The following is a 6,911-nucleotide window of genomic DNA, read 5'->3' as shown; positions in this document are numbered from 1 at the left end:
ACCTGCCAAAGGTTCTTAAAAAAAAAAAAAAAAAAAAAAGGCCTGCACCGAAAGGTGGGAGTGGTCAGTGTTCCAGGCTGTGTCTGTGAGGACAGCACAGCGCCACAGAGGGAAAAGGCATAGGGATCATTCACAACTGCAGTGGGTTCCCACACCACGCTGTGGCGAAGGCTCAGCACTGGTGATCTGGGATACACCAAGCAGAGGTGTTTGATCTCTACCAGCCTTGGACCATCACATTGTCTCCATTGTGGTGTAGGCCCAATGAGAATCATCCCAGAACTGCGAGGGATCGCTTGCGGTTCCTCCCTACGGGCTAATCTGAGCCCAAAGGTAGAAGGTCACAAGCACCAGTACCACCACTGGCAACACAGAGACTTTTGTAACGCATAAATACCTTATCTGTATCGGGGATCTTTTTGTCTGTCTGCTCTTCTGTTTTGAGGTGGGGGTTGGATTTGGTGGTGGTGTTTTTAAATTGACAAGTGCATGAACAAGAACAAATTCTTACAATATATTAGTGAACTTTAATCTGGACTCCACGGCTGTTACTACATTGGCACCCTTTTCCGGAAAAGGGATGCTAATGAGACACTTCGGAATTGAAAATGCTGTGGGGGATTTAAATATCCCCCGTGGCATTTGCATGAACATGGCTGCCGCTTTTTTCCGGCTCGGGGTTTTGCCAGAGAAAAGCGCCAGTCTAGACGGGATCTTGCGGAAAGTAGGAATAAGGGATCTTCCGGAAAAGGGTTTATTTTCCACAAGATCCCGTCTAGACTGGCGCTTTTCTCCGGCAAAACCCCGAGCCGGAAAAAAGTGGCAGCCATGTTCATGCAAATGCCACGGGGGATATTTAAATCCCCCACAGCATTTTCAATTCCGAAGTGTCTCATTAGCATCCCTTTTCCGGAAAGGGGTGCCAATGTAGAAACAGCCCAAGTGTGGTTTTTTGGGGAGAGAAATCACCGGTGATCAGATACAGTGTCAGGGGCCTCCCTTCTGGTAACCAGAGCATTTATCATCATCAATCAGATCCCTTATCCTAAATTCTAAATTAATTCAAAAGATTATGCTTGTTACTGAGACTCTGGAGTAACAGTGTGCCCTTGGGGACCCCACTTTGAGAATTGCTATGATGAGGGGAATGCCTTTCATCTGTTGTTGCTCCAGGTAAGCAGTTCTAGGCAGTCTCATACCCTTAACTTAGGGGTTGACAAACTTTATGGCTCCAGGGCCATACATGGGTAGGGAAATGGTACATCAAGCCATGAATGTAGGGCTGTGACAAAGTTGGGGTGTGGGAGGGCTCAGGGCAGGGACTCGGGGTTTAGGAGGGCGTTTCAGTGCTGGGTTTAGTATACAGGACAGATTCAGGGGGCAGACTCCAGCTAAGTGCCCTTTACCTCAGACGGCTCCTAGTTAGCTGTGCAGCAGGACTATGGCAGTATCCCCTCCCCCTGGCTCTGTGCCACTCCCAGAAGTCTGGTATGTCCAGCAGCAGCTGGCTCTGCAGTTTGCTCTGTTCTGCAAAACTGCTCCCACCCTTTCCATTGGCTGTGGTGCCCCATTCCTAGCCAATTGGACTTGCAGAAAGGATTCCTGCTGGTGCAGATAGTGTGTGGAGCCCTCTGTACCGTCCTGGATTCTTCCTGCATAAGGCCATTACCTGCTGCAGGACTGGTAATCCTAATTGCTGGATTAAAAGCCCCGCCAGGCTATATGCAGTCCAGCAGGCTGTAGTTTGCCCACCTCTACCTTAACACCTGTCTTGCCTCTATGCTTAAAATGAAATAGTTGCTCAGGTTTACACTAGGGGCTAAAAAATAGCCTGAACAGATGTGTGTATACCAAAAACTCTCCCGCACTCTGTTCAAACATTTGCTTGTCCACACCTCAGCCCAATGAAAGTTTGGAATATGATGGATTGGAGTAACAGAGGGTGGATGTGCTTTCCAGTGAGAAAAGAATGTAAACTAATACTTGGAAAATAGATATCATGTGTTTTCCTAGGGCACTAGACATATATACATTTGTGTGTAGCGTAGCAGCTGCCTTCCATGAAGATAGACCAGCTCATGCTTCTACAGCCCTTCCACTGCTCACAATCAGTGCCACTGCTTGAGTGCGGAAATGGAGTAGGAATTGCTATTCATATTTGTAGTCAAGCCTGCGAATATAAACTAGATGCACAGGGTTAAATTAATAAGAAAGCAGGAAGCAGCAAAGGAAAGGGGCCGTTAGCACAGCAAGCAGCAGCAATGAAAAGAACACAGGAAAATTTTCTACCCTCCATGGTTGGTGGCATTATTCAGACAACAGGAATTGCAGCAGCAAGAGCTGTAGAGCATAGCACAACTTTAGTACGTGACTGTGAGCATGGGACTGGGTTAAACGTATTCAGGGAAAACTGTAAATGCTAAGGCTACGTCTACACTAGCCCCTTCTCCGGAAGAGGCATGCTAATTTAGAACTTTGGAATAGGGAAATCCGCGGGGGATTTAAATATCCCCCGCGGGATTTAAATAAACATGGCCACTGCTTTTTTTCCCGGCTTGGGGAGAAGCCAGAAAAAAGCATCTAGACTGGCGCGATCCTCCGGAATAAAGCCCTTTTCCGGAGGATCTCTTATTCCTACTTGCAAAAAGCACTGATTTCTTACAGTAGGAAGTCAGTGCTTTTGCAGCAATTCAAGCGGCCAGTGTAGACAGCTGGCAAGTTTTTCCGGAAAAACTGGCCAGTCTAGACACAGCCTAACATGTATGCAGGTTTATATTATTTTGGAATTAAACACCGTACCGTTCAAGTGCGAGCTTTCCTTGTGAAGCATAGCTATAAGTGAGTTAGATGTTTTGTATATTGGAGTCTAAACTTCCTAGCCAATGGCTCAGCCCAGGCTGGTGTGATTGTGTCATCTGGGGCTCCCCTTCCTGCCATCAACTTGCCCCATCCTGAGAACACAGCTTCAGAGGAGGACTGGCACTACATGGTGTCAGCAGTTGCAACCTCCCCGCCCCCCACCCACTTGCACTCCGTGCAAGATGCACAAGCCAGGGGGGAAGAGAAGTGGAGCACAGTGGGCAAGTTCATTCACTCTGCTTCCCTAACACCTCCTGCTGCCATGGGGAACAAAGTCCAGAGAGGAGGGGGCATGACTGCTTCACAGCACCAGATCCCCCTGGTGATTTCCAAAGATGCTTCCTCAGGACAGTGTACCATAGGATGGGGGGACAGCAGGAAGGAGTGGGAATCCTAGACTGGATTGTACAATTACTCTAGCAGATGGCTCAGAAGCCAGGAGTTTAAACACCCCCGGTATGTGTTGAAACAAAATAAGCTCCTATGTGGTTAGGCAGCTAACAAACAGCTTTCTTGATCAAAGTGAGCCAAACGTGGGCCCAGTAAGGCTGCTCAACACAATCAATCCTAGTATTTTATACCCTTAACCAAACAAGTTTGATGCCAGGGAATACCACCAAAGCAAACTTCAAAGAGCAATGGTTAGCAGCAAAGAAAAAAAAACAGGTTTTAGGGAGTGAGAATTTCGATTCAAAATGGTTCATTAACACATTCCAACAGCTCATCTTTCTGGCTTTTTTCCTCACATTGGTGAAGGTCAGTTCACTCATTGGCGTACGTGCAAAAGCAAGAAACTGAAATGGATTCTGTTATACAGAATGTCTTCTAGCTAAATATGAAATGGTTTCCACAATTGTAGAGTGACTATTAGGTCAGCCTGGTCAGCCCTAGTCCCAGTGTTTCTTGCACTGTAAACTTCCCAAAGTACATTATTTCACCTATAGCATTAGGAAACTTCAGCTACTTTCCAGTCCAAGTTTAATGTTGAGTCTGTGCTACATCCAAACTTTGCGATTTTATATTCCCCATTTATTGTCATTTGGACAAGTGCTATCTGTAGTAAAAATGTATTTTAGTATTAATAGGTTTGATGTATGACAACTTGCTTATGATTTCTGTATGCTTCTATTTCACCCTGTCTCTCTAATGTTTACAGTAAAGTCTTGCTTCTGGTTAGCTTTACAAATTAAGTTGTACCTCATGTCTGCATTGTGAACCAAGTTGTCTCCTAGTAACTGAAGACGTAGGCTGTGTACAGAAAAGCTCATGATACCATATGTTTTGTTAGTCTTTAAGGTGCTGCAAAATGAGGGTTTTTTTAAAGTTTTTGTAGTAACTATGTGATCCTTAATGCTCTGTACATTGTTTGGAGATGTGTGTAAGTGTAAAAGCCATCACAGATGCCCAGGTGGTCAAGAAGAAGTGGGAATCTTGAAGATAATGAGGAAACAGCCGTTGTGTCTGAGACTGAATTGAATTAGCAGCATTCATGAACCCTGGAGAGAGGCAGACATCCCCAAGAACAAGAGACAACAATGACAACCATCAAATGCTTCAGAGAGATAGTTGTGTTAGTCTGGAAAAACTTAAAGTGCTGCAAGACAATTAGTTAACAAAACATGTAGATGGTGGAATAAGCATTTGTGGACACAACCCACTTCTTCAGCTGGAGTCACATTCATTCATCTGAAAAAAATTGGTTGTGCCCTCAAAAGCTCATGATACCATCAACATGTTTTGTTAGTCTCTAAGGTGCCGAATAACCATCAAAGGATAACTATGGAAAAACTTGAGATTAACACCATTTAAGGATGAATGATTACAGTATGACATGGCAATACTTAGACTCAAATGGGAACTTACATGTACAAGAAGGGGTACTCTGGCCATTAAACTCTGGGTTTGGTCCTACAAGCCAAACCTTAGAGGAACCCAGACTCCTCACTCAGGCTAGGTGAGCAAAACGGACTTGAGTCATGACAGACTGGTCACTATACACCATCTGCAGGACGTGTATGTGTGTGTGTCTGTCTTTGGAAAGTATCTGCTAGCTGCTTTGGAATTATATTTGGTGTCTTGTCTTTTCCCCTAAAAGATCCTGTATGCTTCTTGTAAGCGTAATGCTATTGCTTTGTTCCCAGGTTCCCCATAGTTCCTTTGTTCAATTTGGTTGATTAACTTGCCCGTTCTTCCAATTTGACAACATTTCTGCATCAGCGAATGCAGTATTTGAGGTCATCTCTTTGGAGTTAGTCACAAAGAGGGTAGGGAAGTTACAAGTGGGCCAAATTTCTCTCATTTGGGCATTCTTTTTTTGCCCTCCTCTGGGTTAGAATACCCTGTAGTTGTTTTACAATAACTTGCATTTTTCAGGTTGAATCTCTTATTTTATGCTGAGCTCTCAAGATTTTAGTGCAATGGGTCTCAACCTGTTGACCATTGTGGGCTGCATCCAGTACTACCTATATGGCCCTAAGGAGGTTACATGACCTGCAGGTTGAGAACCACTACTCTAGTGGTACTTCTCATTTTAGTGTTGCATCAGCACATTATTGGCACTAGCTCTTTTTAAGGAAAAGGCTTTTCTAGATAGCATCAACATGTTCCCAACTCCCACATCTCAGCTCCAGAGGAAGACAGATGATCAGAAATATAAGAAGCTGGGCAGTTCTGAATCTGAGGCAGCAAATGGAAGGGAACATAAGATGTGGTGACTGGCCATAAGCCCTTCTCTCCCATCCGTCAAGAATTTTATTTTCTGACTATGGTGACCAAGAAGTTCCTCACAGAACCCAGGCAGTGGACTTCATCCATCTGTTACCATGGATAAATTTTGAGTGTTATAGTCAGGGAGTTGATTCAAAATGGAGTTTCTGATGGGTTCCATTTTGTGAGACCATGAAAGCAGGGAGAGGCTTTTTCCCACCAAACCCCATGTTTGCACTCAGCCCTCTTTTGCACCCTTCTCAAACATTGGCCCCCTAGAAGCTGCACACCACCCAAAGGTTGCATATAGCCCTTCATAGGTGCACACCACCCTGTGGAATCTATGCACACATCACCAAATTATGGACTCAGCACCCATAGAGCTTTTCCCACCCAAATGTTAATAGAACCCCTCTGTTCTGTTCAGTTTGGGTTTGTTTGTGGGTTCGCTTGGTTAGTTTGTCTTGTCCGTTGTGAGTGGGTTTGCTCGTCCGTCCTGCTTGTATCTATGTACGAATGAGTGAATGAGATTGGCTGATTCCTGAATGAGATTGGCTGATTCCTATCATCGTGGGTGCAGTAGTGTGGGCTCAGCTGTATAGCTAGTCTGAGGGCCACCTGCATGTGGAGAAGTCCCACATTTGGGAATTGAGGCCAGGGATAGTGGCAGTTGAACACTTGTGTCACCGCCACCACCATTTTGGACTAAGTGAATATACTGAAGAGTCATTCGCCCCTGGATCTAGTGGAAAACTACATTCTGAGAGGTCAAGGATTCCTGAATGGTCCTGTGTCAAAGGTCTGAATACCGATTTCGAGGGATCTCCTCACTGATCCTCTGCTAAGGCTTAACACTAGCCACGGTGTTGCAGGGCTAGTAATATTAATGTAATGTAATCAACCATTTGTAATGTATATTTCCTTTTGTTTGAGGGATTTTCTGTCTTTTCTTCTAAGGCTAGAGTGGGTTTGTATTTCTGTTTGTCATTTCCTGTGTATGCTGTTTTTGAACAATTCTGACAATACATGCTTTGGCCCTAAATTCTGTGTCTGCCTGTTTATTAAAGAAATCACCGGTGACAGATATGGATTTATCAGGTGTTCCTCGCTTCTGAATCCAGGGACATTTAACAGCGTTAGTCAGAGCCAGCCTAGTTTATTCTTAATTAGGTTAAAATTAAATGTTGCAGCGTTCCCTGTGCAACACATCACTGTGGTGAATGCTGTTTTGGTCTTTTCCCTCAAATTATTTCACAGAGAATTAATTGGAACTAGACATAAAGCAGCTTCCTCACACCCAAAACATCCCTCTTTATGTAGAGTTCATCTGCTTCTTATGAAGCATG

At 44.6% G+C, this 6,911-nt stretch overlaps 1 long non-coding RNA gene across 1 annotated transcript; it reads left to right on the top strand.

Annotated features, from left to right (window-relative positions):
* Positions 1–861: 861 nt before the first annotated feature.
* On the top strand, positions 862–6,607 carry LOC142824596 (uncharacterized). Its single transcript, XR_012899389.2, has 2 exons — positions 862–4,764; positions 5,113–6,607. It is a non-coding gene; the product is annotated as an uncharacterized LOC142824596 (long non-coding RNA).
* Positions 6,608–6,911: the final 304 nt, after the last annotated feature.

The sequence above is a fragment of the Pelodiscus sinensis genome, chromosome 1 (genome assembly GCF_052426305.1).
Source record: "Pelodiscus sinensis isolate ZL-2025 chromosome 1, ASM5242630v1, whole genome shotgun sequence".
NCBI classification, from domain to species: Eukaryota; Metazoa; Chordata; order Testudines; family Trionychidae; genus Pelodiscus; species Pelodiscus sinensis.
This window is presented reverse-complemented; position numbering and strand designations above follow the sequence as displayed.